Source organism: Ambystoma mexicanum, chromosome 5q (genome assembly GCF_040938575.1).
Source record: "Ambystoma mexicanum isolate Mex_15411 chromosome 5q, UKY_AmexF1_1, whole genome shotgun sequence".
Taxonomy (NCBI): Eukaryota; Metazoa; Chordata; class Amphibia; order Caudata; family Ambystomatidae; genus Ambystoma; species Ambystoma mexicanum.
Window position 1 is genome coordinate 82,439,566 of NC_090933.1, and position 12,979 is coordinate 82,452,544.

Below are 12,979 nucleotides of genomic sequence, written 5' to 3' on the forward strand. Positions count from 1 at the left end.
ATTTCCCTATATCTCTCTTTGCCTCTCTACAAGAGCCATCAAACCATGCCCCCACCCATCCCTCAGTAGTTGGATTACTCTTACATTTCGCCCCAGTCCTCGGAACATAACGTTGCACATTTATTTTCAACATTTCAAACTCGTCCCAAACCCCAATAGGCTTACTTTCTGGATTACAGATTACCTTGACGTTAACTAAAATTGCTACATACATATTCTGCTTCAACTCGTGGGTTAGGATTTTAGCCCATTTCAACGGTTTTAGCACAATGTCATTAACACTATTGGATCCTTTCATTGGGGCTTTCCTTCCAGAGTCTTGATTTTCCAGTTTTAAATGCATAGCCAATGGGCGGTGGTCACTTTCAGACCTAGCAATAACTCTAAACTCACCTGCCCGTGCCCAGGCTGATGTTGAGATTAATATGTAATCAATTAATGAAGAGCCATTCACTCCAAAACATTTTGTATGGCTGGTTGGTCTGTAACAAACCTTCCGTGGCAGGCTCTAAACTCAAGGTTATACAAGATTGTCAAAGTATTAGCTGCCAAGGGGTACAATGAGATTGGGCCAGGTGCCGCCATGTCTTCTTGATCCACCCACAACCCTTCAAGCAACATAATCGGCTCCAGTTGCAGGTTAAAGTCAACCACTATCATTAGAAAAGAATGTTGTTGGCCCGCAGCTTCATTGGCGTCTAGTGCCTTCTGAACAGATTAAATACAGGCCATTCCTGTTATGCCTGAGGGTCTGTTATAAATATTATTTAGGCATAATGTCCCTGCAGGGTTGTGTTTGAGATATAACAAGAACATCCAGGGACAGGGTGTCGACCCTCTTCACCTCCCAACCCATAGAAAAGTCGATCCAGATCAGCAGGCCCCCCTCGGCCTGCTTCTCATACCCTTAGTGACGGGATACAGAGGGACTGGTAACCATATAACATAACAGGATCCAAGACCCACATCTCCTGCAAAGCAATTATGTTAAAACCACCAATAAAACCAGTCCACATCGGATCATTCAATTGCCTATGCACTCCAGCAATGTTCCAGGAGAGCAGTCTGAGACCCTGCTTGCCTCCCTCTAGGCACACACCTTGATCAAGTCAATTAAATTCCTCCGCATTAGGTTGGCTCAAGGTCAAGGGCTGATGGTAGCCAGTAGGCACTCACTGGTAATTCTCCCTTGATCTTCCCCCACAAGATGGTAACGGCTCAACACAGAAGCCGGGGCAGGTACAACAAGGACCCTCCAGTGGCCATCCTCCTTTGCTGCTGCAGAGTTGCCATTGTAGCCAGGAGTGGAGATTTGAAGGTCGCAATTGGCAGACTGAAAGGATGAAGCCCATGGACAATAGGCTTTTTGCACATGCAGATAGTGATACAGCCACTGGTGAAATGAATGCCCAATTCTGGGTGCTGTACCACTTAGGTAGTTACAGTTTTACTATGTTGCTGCTGCATATTGAAGATAACTGTGGAATAGACCCCCACATAGAAAACAGTGAGGAATGATACAGAAATGGACTATCGTATCTCGGTGCAAGGTGCTCCAGTCTCACTGATCTGGAAGGCAGAAAGTTTACTTGTGCCTCATGGCTTTTGTGGGCATCAATAGAACACAACCCATGAGGCTGTGATTTCTGGTTTATTCCAGATAGATTTAGAGAATGGCCCTCTATAGGAAAGGATTGAGACCTCGGCACAAACGTCGAGCCATGCATGGCCAGGTTGGTCTCACTAACTCGCATGATGGTGCTTCGATTCTGCTGGTTGCTGGGGAGGTTTGGATTGACACGAGGGACCTGACTTACTTGCAGGCCTTGGAGGATCACCTGCCTCGCTGTCCCATCCCCCTAGGTCATTATAATAGACTTTTGATGGAAGGTTCTGCGAGGAGGAAGAGGCGTCTGCGTCTGTCTTAGTGCCACCCCAGACAATACCACCGAGGATACCACCTCCTCTGGGGAGGGTTCCGTGTAGGTCTTCCTAATGTTAGAGGCCAGGCAATGGTCCTGTTGCAGTGGTCGCCCACAGGGAATACCAGCACACATCAACTGCTCCACTTGTAGGGCCTCAATCGCCTCTTGCTCTGTTGCTACCTCAACAAGTAGGAAGTCGTTCGAAGCACAAGATTTTGATCGATTGTTATTTTCAGATCGGAGGTCTGCACTTTTGGGTAAAGAGGGGATGGGACCTCCACCAGCATCCTGCTGGGTTGAACATGTACTCCCGTTACCTGGTGGAGCCCGGGACCAAGGGTTCCTGAATTGACTGTTGACCATAAAGGCTTCTGCCACCTTTGCGGATGTAAACTTAAGGGATTGCTGGTCCACTGCCATCTTTGAGCAGAGCAAAAAATAAGGCTCTGTTTTAGAAAGGATAAACTTTATTGAAAGGGGTGTTAGAACATCTGCTTGAGTGGAGGTGTGCCTCGTCGGGGATGTCGGGGATGTCGCCATATCTGCAAAATCACCATCCATATAGGGAGCCTCATGCCTTAAGTTCGCTGCCACCGTGTTGGGGCTCAATGCTATGCTGGCACCAGCTGCCGGTGCAGAATTTACCAAGGCAGAGGCCATAGAATTCCACCTTAGGTTCTCACACATACGGAGGAGGGATCCATTGTTGTCGATTGATAGCAGGCTGTGATCTAAGTTGTTCACAGAATCAATATCAGCAGCAGTAGCCCTCACAGTAGCTCCGTGGAGGAGAAAATGCTGGGCGGCTTTGATAAAGAAAATAATGGGGGCAAGGCCAGTGAGTTCACAGAGCAATCTGCAAAATATCCTGTAATCCCCCTTTGGGCCCCATTAGGCCCATTTGTTTTGCTATCTTAGATACGAGAGCTGATGTTAGCTTGCCTCTAGATTTGACAGGAGACATAAGACGCTTCCCAACCTGGGGACCCTCACTTCATAGGCCCTGCGTGCGTGCTTTTTTCATTATCACAAAAAAGCCTTCCGCTCCGCCTAAAAAAATAGTTTGTTATGATGAGCAGCTGGCTGGCTGGTATTAAATTCACCTGACCAATATTACCAGCAATACCAGTAAGCAAACGTCTGATGACTAAAGGCAAGTGGGCTATAAATGGCTATAGTAGCTCCAATAGCTGTATCTGTAGCTGAGAGTGTCGCTGTAGCTTTAATTGTGTTATAAGCTACTGTGGTAATGCAGTTTCATCCAGAAGTGTTATAACACATTACTTTGTTTCGCTAAGCTGTATCTCAACAAAAAAAAAAGTAAAAATATGTGTGGAGATTCATAAGGCAGCGAAATACTAGCCACAGGAGGCCGAGAGGCGCTGCAAGGAGGAATTACTACCACAAGCACAGCCGGGCCTAGAGAGCAAACTTGGCTGTCCTGGGAAAACCTCACCCTCTTCCTACCTTGAGCCAATATTTGTTGGGGGGCACATAATGCCCCACTTAACACAGAGTACAAGGTGCACTCACTGAGAGTCACGGGAAAGCTAATAAACCCCCACTACCACAGCATAATGTCAGCAACAGCAACACGACACCAAGACCTCCCACGAGTACCCCTCACTTCGTTACCGGACTTTTTTTCTGGCTTCTTGGACTTCAGCACCTCTGGACCAATGCTCAGGACCTTGGGACCAGTGCTCATACGGGTCTACGAACAACCCTCCACAGCCAAGAAGTAGGACCAGAGAAGCTACGTTTTCTGCCACAGTCCCTGTGTCACTGTGTCCTTGTGTCTGTTGCTGCTCCAAATGGGCTAGAGGAAAGGACCCACTGCTGACCTGTTTCAAGCCGCACTGAAAATCAGGAAGAATCAAGGAATCAAAGGCAGCTACTTCCGATGCACCTCTAGAATCAACCACAGTTCAAGGGTGTTTATTTAACTTCAATTGAACTTGAAAAACACCTATCTAAAGCTAAATCTAAAGATGGATTTCTCCTCAGGATTCTCATGTACAACTTCTTGGGTGATTTTCGATTCACCCTGGGCCCCCATTCACTGGGCTCAGACCCATTTTCTTACAAATGGTATCCCAAGCTCTGGTTCTCTCTAGGTTGGACTATTGTAACAGTCTCGTTCTCAATCTACCTGCCTCTACTCTCTGCCCTCTGCAACTAATCCAGGACAGGACTGCAAGACTTGTCCTTGGCCTCAAGCCCTTGGATCGTATCTCTCCAGCTCTGAAATCTCTCCATTGGCTCCCAGTGGATGCAAGGATTAAATTAAAAACCCTCTGCATTGTCCACAAGGCTTTCTGGGGCCTGGGTCCAAAATACCTTTAGCTATCCCTCGGTAAATACCTCCCCTCTCGAGCTCTTCGCTTCTCTACCTCTAACTCCCTCAGGGTCAGTCGTTTTTAAAGAAACGAGCTGGGGGTAGATTTCTGTCTTCGGCTGGGGCTCCCTCTGGAACAGCCTCCCCGCCACTCTAAAACTTGAGGGGAACCATCTCCGGTTCCGGAAGCACCTCAAGACCTTCCTCTTTTCTTCTGTCTTTGCTCCCCCTCTCCCCTGAAGATCTGTTCTCTCTTGGCACTGTGGACCTGGCCACACTCTGTCCTCTGGGCCCAGGTACCTGCTCACCCTGCCACCCTCCCGCACTGCCTCTGGGCCACCCCTTGCACTGGGGTCTGTATCTGTACCCATGCAGCCCCCCCTTTTTCTTCCTGCACTTATCAGACCTACCCTGTCTGCTGTCTTAAACCTAGCACTTGCAAATTGCTGGCTGCACTACCACTGTTTGTTGCCTTTATTATTTATTTATTTATTTATTTATTTATTATTTATCTGTTTCTCCTCTGCTTCGCACTTTCCACTTCTCCCCCTTCCATGCACTTTTCCCCTCCCCCTCTCCGATGCACTTGCGCGTTCTCAATGTCACTTGGCCTAGTAAAATCGCTGTTTTGTTCTCCCCTGTTCCCCTCCCTTGCCTTGTTGCGCTGTAAAACAATTGTGTACGAGTGTGATAGAAATAAAATATCAATACCAATATCAAATATATCATATAACAAAACAAGTAAAAAAATTACAACAAAATGAATACTCATAATTTACATATATTTCCATTCAAATATTCCAAATCAATCTAGCAAAGTTGATTTCAATTCAATATACTGTTGTTCATGACAATACTTAAGAATACAAAAATAAAGAAGAAACAGAAACATTAATCTACTGAATTGACTGACCAGTTTCCTCAATTATGACATCTGTTTCTGTTTTCAAGTTCAAAATCTTTACAAAATGTACAACTGAGTAGCTCTCCGTCTTGCTTTCTGTGTGGAACAATCTTAGCCATAGGTCATCTGATGAAAAAACTTCAACTCGAGTGAAGTGTTTCCTAAAGTAGCATATTCTAGTATGTATTAAGGCAACACATTCCGTAAGTAAATGTATCTACGTTTCGCCCTGTGTACAACAGAATCGACATTCATCTTTTGATAGTCGTCTAATCTTCCGTTGAAAATTAATTTCATTAGTGTACCAGAAATTTTAACGAAAATGCAAAAAATCTGTTCCATAAGATGAACTGGGAGACTTCATCATATACTGCGGGAACACACCATATTTCTTTATGGCAAATGGAATTAATTGAAAGTCCTTATATAACATACACTGCTCCCTTGTCTTAAGCCAATCTGTCTGCCATATCTTTGTCTTGGCTTTGTCAGGATTTGTCAATAAAAGATGAATTGGTATATCAGCTTCTTTAAGAAAAGTTTGAACAGCAAATTTCCATTGTACGATGAAATTGTGGTTTGAAGTATCCACATAGTTTGCTAGTATCGACAGCAAATCCATTGACTTCCTAAGTATCATGCGTTTTCGATAAAAATCATGTATCCTCCATTTATACATTGCACATAGAGACAAAAGACCCAGTTTGTGCCTCACAACTGGTATGGGCTGGGAATTGGATAGCTTCAGTACAGATCTCCAATATTTGCCTTCTATTAGGTGCCAGAATTGATTAAACTTATGTATCTAAGTCTCAGCACTGTATAATATCACTGGTACAACCTTTTGTTCGTAGTACGTCAAGGTGGGTATGATTGTACATTTCCCATATCTTGCATTCATTATTTTAGATTGAGAGATAGCCGTTGTCAGTTTCCTTCTCAATTTTTGCTCATACGGGAGATCATTGTGATGATTATTTATATTCAATCCAAGATAAGTACATTCATTAACTACTGGACGCAATTGTTTCTGTATGTGCCAGGATCTTAACAGCTATTGCAGCTACTATAGCCATTTATAGCCCACTTGCCTTTAGTCATCTGCCATTTACTTACTGGTGTTACTGGTAATATTGGTCTCCTAGCTGGGCCAAATTGTATTATTTCAGTATTTGTGGTGTTTATAGTTAAACAATTTTTAATTGCATAGGCACCCAAAGCATCCAGTAGTGACTGTAATCCTCAGGGAGTTTTTGATATTAAAACCAGATCATCCGCGTAGAGTAACCATTTTATCACGGTGCTGCCTAATTTAGGTGAGTCTGAGATAACATTCTGGAAACAAATTCCTAAATCGGAAATAAAAAAATTAAATAGAGCTGAGGCAAACGTACAGCCTTGTTTGAGCCCTCTCGCAGTTTTTATTGGGGCAGTTAGCAATACGGCTGAGTTTAGACAAATCTGTACAGAAATGTGAGTATGTAATTGATGTATATAATGTATTAAGTGTCCTGGACATTATGCTTCAAACAGCTTTTTCAATACAAGTTCTCTTGGGACAGAATCAAATGCCATTTGAAAATCAACAAATGGCATATACCATGGTTGTTTATTATGTTGTTTGTTTGCTTTTATGATGTTAATAACTAGTAAATTAATACTCATCCCGATTCCTACAATAAATCCTGTCTAGAAGGGGTCTGGAAGACCCTTTTCATCCAGCCACCGATTAAACTCTTTACAACAGACCTACAAAAATATTTCCCGGAGTTTCCAGCAAGGCAATTGGTCTGTACGCAGCTGGATCCGTTCTATCCCCTTTTTTAAATAGGGGGATAATTATTGATTACCTCCAAGTAAAGGGTATGATACCTAGTTGTAGGTTCATTTTGTAGATCAGGAGCAGGATGTCTGCCCAGATTTCAGGATTAGACTTCAGGACCATATTAGATAAATTATCAGGTCCTGGAGCTCGGGATGAGCTTAACTTAATATTAGATCGAACAAGATCATCTCTTTCTATGTCAATGTAATGTTCCAAGGTTATGTTATCAAACTCCAGTGAGCTGGAAGAAAAAAAGAGACTGATATATGTTCTCATAATACTCAGCCCACCTATACTCAGACACTGCAATGGTCTGTACGGAAGACTGTGTGTTACGCTCACCTGGTTCCCACAGGGGTGTCGATCAGACCCGCACAGCTGCGGTCTCCACCAACGTGATGCATAGTGAAGAGATGACAGTCTGGACTGGCCTACCTAATCTTGTCTGCTGGACTCGTAGAAGTATTCTCCTGCAAGTGGAGAAAGGGATTTAGCCACCCGTGGACTTTTGTGATGGGCCCCCCAACTGTTCTCGTTCTCCCCACTAATCACCTCCGATATCCCCTCTTGGTAACCTCACCTTATGTTTTTAAATGATGAGCTCTCCATCCTGCATGGCATGCAGGGGCGCGTAGATACCAGTTACTTCACTGGTTTGAAGGCACTGGAGGAGTTCCGGAGGAATATTGACTCCAGTGTCTATAAAGTTCAAAGAGTTCAATATGTCCAATATTCACTCTTGTTCCATTCCCTCGTTAGGTTGCAGCTGGGTCCAAAAGAATATTGCCTGGAGGCAGCTGATGGCGTCCAGGTAAGAGTCTGTATTACCAAACACTGTCCGGTAAAAGTTGCATGAGTTTAACTTGCTGTTTTCTCTCCCTTTATAGGTGCGGCATAGAAAGATGCGGCGAATTAAAGGATAATACCTCCGGTGGTAAAGCAAGTAAGCCTATGGTGGCAAAGAGATTGTCTGTGTCGGTTTTCTCGGCTCACCTTGTTATCCTTTTGTTTTCCCCCCAGGTGCTGGGTTTCGACAAAGAAAATGATGGAGGCAGTGCCGAGTTGAAAGATGCTGTGGACTGGTGAGTATAATGCGGCGCTGCTGCTGGCAAAGAGCCGCATGCTGAAATAATGTCCTTTCCAGGCTCGGAGATGTGCTGGGTCCGGAATCAGGTAAGGAATCAAATAATGTCCGTGATCTAACCTCTTCTCCTTTCTTTTCCTTTTGTCTAGGAGCTCCGGATTTGAGGCGGGCGTGGCAGAAGACTGGATGCTGACTTGCAGACACGGTGAGCGTTACACTGCTGGATGCAGAATAACACGAAGCTTGAGCTGCTGTTCGGGCGTGGTTTAAATAACCTGCAAAGTAGTCCCAGGCAAGAAGTTCCCCAGAACCACACCCGAGCAAAAAATAGTCCCTGTAATAAAATAGTCCCATCCAGGCCTCACGTTGGCTTGGACTCATTTGCAGCATGGTCTGCATAAGGTAAGTAAAGTCTATGAGCCTGGCGCCTATGCCCGGGGCTGATGGACTCGATCCGGATGCCCGAGGGTAGGCATCATGACACTGTGTTGTATTTGTGGCATCATTCAAAAGCTGCCAGATTCCTGCGGATGATTTAGTGGTAATTTGTTTGAGCATTTTTTCCCCATCTCTTTGGATGAGCAGAAACTTTCTGGCTCGAATCCAGCTCTTATAGACACATTTCAGATGTTTTATAGCTTTTGGATTAGTCACCAACGATTTGTTCCTAAGATGTCTAATGTCCCTTCTTAACTGAATCTTTTTCTGTTTTAATTCCATATCGAAGGCATGAGTATGTTTAAAGATAACTTGATTATCAAAGGTCTTAATTTCACCGAAGGCTTGCATAGCGGTTATATAAATGTCATTGTCATGACAATCAACATGCAGGCACTCTTCCAATTTTGAATGCAACATCGCGTCGTCTTTGCCGTCCATTTTATCTTCGATCTCCCATTATTAACCAAGATTGTACCTTGCCTTTTAATTTCATACAGAGGATCAGAAGAACAAGGCCATGTCCACGTTAGACAGAGCTGCTTGTGATCGCGATAATCAGTATGACACATTTCCAAACATTCACACTGTATCATGAATGCATAGTCACTTTAACACAAAGTTTTCAACTGATCTCCCTGGGGCTCAGACCAAATCCATATATTTTTCAAAACTTTCTTTTACTTTATCTAAATCGAAGACTTTCGACTGTGCACAGAATTTGACTTGGCCTGTCGCAGGACCACTTTTATTTGTTCTTTTTCAATTGATCTCACTCCGCTGGACTTAGACCAACTTTATCTACTTTTATAATTTCTCAGCTCGGTACCTTACAGAGACCTTTTATTGAGCACCCACACGGTGCCGGACCACTCTTTCAAAGGTATTGTAGCTCGCTTTAAAATTCAATCATTCATCAGCAGTTTAACTTAATTCGCGCCTCTTATCACATGCGTCTTAACAATGTTAGTTTCTGCGCTCGCCATACAATGTTGCTGCTTGCAACCTTGGCTTCAACACTTACTGGTCTTGTATCGGTCTCAGCAACTCACTGGCTGTTATGCTCACCTGGTATCCACGGGGATGCCACCCAGCCGTAGGGACTCTGGTATCCTCTGCGGTTCCCAGGTGTGCCCAGCGGGGAAGTTATGCCTGGAATACAGGTGGGCAATGTTCAAGACTGGGCAACTGTCAAATCCTGAGGGCCACGTGGATTAGTATACCTCCGTCCCCAAGCACCAGTCAGAGAGGGGCAAAGTACTCGCTGACCGGCTATTGGAGCCACAGGTGGGGGTAAACAGGAAACTCCAGGTCCCGGGTGGCTGCAAAGAAAATACCAGGTTAGCTAATGGCTACACGGTATTCACAACAAGCATAAACAAATAATAAGAAAGACCTACCCTGGAGGTGAATGATGAGTGACTTGAACCTAAGTGAATTTTCCCCCAAGGGTCAGATGAGTAGTGCAGAGGGGATAACGGGACCACGGGATCTGAATGGAGAGGAGAGGGTTTGATTGTAGGTGCACAGTTCTTGACAAAGTTCCAAGAGTTCAAACAAAAGGTAGCTGAAGGTTTATCAAGCGCCAAATCCAAAGGTCAATCCATAAACAATCCAAGAAAACAGTTCAAAGTTCAGATAATCCAGTTATACAGGTCTGAAGAAATCCAAGTGCCAAAATTTGAGGGCAATCCAGAAGAAAAACGAAGTCCAAAATCCAAGAAATTCGATAAGCATGAAGTTCAAAACGCAGGAAATCGCTAAACACTGAGAGATCAGCTGAGAAGCAATGTGTGCAAAGGCCAAGCCCCTTTTATTGCAGTCTTCCTGATTCGTTGGCCAATCGGGGACGATTTCCTGGTCACGTGATCTTTCACTTGGTCACGTGATCCATTTCCTGGTAACGTGATCTTTCACTTGGTCACGTGATCCAGTGGTTCATTTGGTGCCTGTTTCCTGGAAGCCATGTCACATGACCCCTTCTTCGTGACGATCCGCGTCGAGCGGAGGACCGCAGTATGGAGTTGTGATCTCCTCCGCGCCTGCAGTCTCCAAGGCAATCACCACTGCAGGCGTGGAAATCGACGCCAGGGATGCCTCAGAGTGCAGCGTCCCACTAACGATCGAGCAGAGGTGATCGCGGGAGGGGTCCATGTTTCTCTCCGCCGCCTGCATATCACCCGGTCGTGATTGGGTGAGTCTGAAAGCATGACAGAGCCCCCCCCCTCAAAGGCACACGTCCTCGTGGGCTATGGGGATTGTTCTTATAAAACCGGGCAACTAGGAGTGGGGCATGTACTTGATCAGCAGGTTCCCAAGATCTTTCCTCCGGGCCGTAACCCAACCAGTCCACTAGATAATAAAGACGGCCCTTCGTGAGACGGGATCCAAGAATATCATTGACCTCGTACTCTCCAGAAGCACCTTTCATTACAGGGGAAGGGGGTAGGATTGATACGAGTGGAGAGAGGACATGGTTTGTGAAGGGAAGTGTGGAACACAGGTGTATTCGCCAAGTGGTTGGCAGGGAAACCTTGTAGGCTACTGGGTTGATGACTTTGGTAATACGATACGGCCCCACAAAGCGAGGAAGCAGTTTACGACAACCGGGTACAGGTAGGTGTCTGGTGGAAAGCCATACCCGATCCCCAACTGCATAAGTGGGGGCTGTAGTTCGTTTCTTATCAGCAGCCCGACATATAGAAGCCTGTGCTTCCTGAAGATGTAATGTGACCTGGCCATGGATGTCTTTAAGATGCTGTACACATGAGGAAACAGAAGGAGAGAGTAGAGGAGGTACATCTGGAATAGGAAGTATGCGAGGATGCTGCCCATACAAGGAATAGAAAGGTGAATAGCCTGTGGATGAGTGGGGTGCATTATTGTAAGCAAATTCAGCTACATGCAGTAGTTTGTGCCAGGATTGTTGATGTTGTAAGGAGAGACAACAGAGATATTGCTCCATGGTTTGGTTGACACGTTCGGTCTGCCCGTCAGTTTCGGGATGGTAGGAGGACGAGAAACGTGTGTCAATGCCTAGTTGTTTCTCGTAAGGGACTGCCAAAATCGGGAAGTAAACTGGGAGCCCCTATCAGAAATGACAATAGCAGGTAACCCAAAAAAACAAAAGACATGGCGGAAGAAGAGGTCAGCCAGGGCAGGTGCTGTAGGTATACCGGTGCAGGGAATGAATCGGGCCATCTTCGTGAAGGAATCAATCACTACCCAAATAGTATCAAATCCACTAACTTTAGGTAAGTCAGTGACGAAATCCATTGTAATTGTATGCCAGGGTTTAACTGGGAGAGGCAATGGTTGTAATAGGCCTAGAGGACGACCTTTTCTGTTTTTGGATTGGGCACAAACCGAACAGGAAGACACATAAGCCATTGTATCTCTGTTCATGGAAGGCCACCAACACCAACGTTGGAGCAAAGCCAGTGTGCGCTTCTGGCCGGGATGACCATTTATGGGAGCATCATGAGACCATTCTAATGCGATGGAGCGAGTGTCTGGTGTTGGTAAGTATAATCTGCCCTGTATATATGGTAGGCCTTCATACAATTCTATCTCCCACTCCCGTAGTTGTTCTGGATGTAACTTGACCCATTGTCGAACTAAGGTTAGTAAGTCTTTAGTTGGCGTACAGAGACAGATGATGTGTTTGCTGTCCAGAAGTGTCTCCGGAAAGACAGGCAAAGAAACGCCCCCAGGAATGGGGGAGAGAGTGTCCGCTTTGCCGGGGGCTATGCCCGGTCGGTGCTTAATGACAAAGTCATATGCTGCAAAGAATAAATGCCAGCGGACTTGGCGGCTATTCGTGCACTTGAATGTGGCCAAATCCTGAAGATTGCGATGGTCAGTATAAACCGTGACCTGATGTTTTGCCCCAAGTAAATGGTGACGCCAGACTTGGAAGGCATCTTTAATGGATAGAAGTTCTTTCTCTGTGACTGTGTAATAGATTTCAGCCTGTGTGAATTTTCGGGAATGAAAGGCAACCGGATGTAGGAGACCTGTGGCGGGGCATGATTGAGATAAGACAGCTCCCAGGGCATAGGAAGAGGCATCGGCTTCAAGAATAAAGGGGAGATCTGGATTGGGATGCTGTAAAATAGGGGCTGTGGTGAAAGCCGTTTTGAGAGCTGAAAAAGCATCTTGTTGAGAAGAGGACCAAACAAACGGGGTACAGGGGCTAGTGAGTTGAGTTAATGGGGAAGCCAAGGCTGAAAACCCTGCAATGAATCGCCTGTAGAAGTTGGCGAAGCCAAGGAATGACTGCACTTCCTTGACAGTTTGTGGAATGGGCCAATCTGCGACTGCGCGGATCTTGGTTGAATTCATAGCCAAACCGCCAGATGTGATGTGAAAACCTAGGAAGTCTACTTCCTTGGCGTGAAATAGGCATTTTTCTGGTTTAGCTTAAAGGGAGTGTGTGCGCACCTGACTCAGGACTTCTCGTACA

At 45.4% G+C, this 12,979-nt stretch overlaps 1 protein-coding gene across 1 annotated transcript in view; it reads right to left on the reverse strand.

Annotated features, from left to right (window-relative positions):
- LOC138497230 (band 4.1-like protein 4B) overlaps positions 1 to 12,979 on the reverse strand; it is a 471,210-nt gene that overhangs the window by 296,086 nt on the left and 162,145 nt on the right. The window lies entirely within an intron of this gene.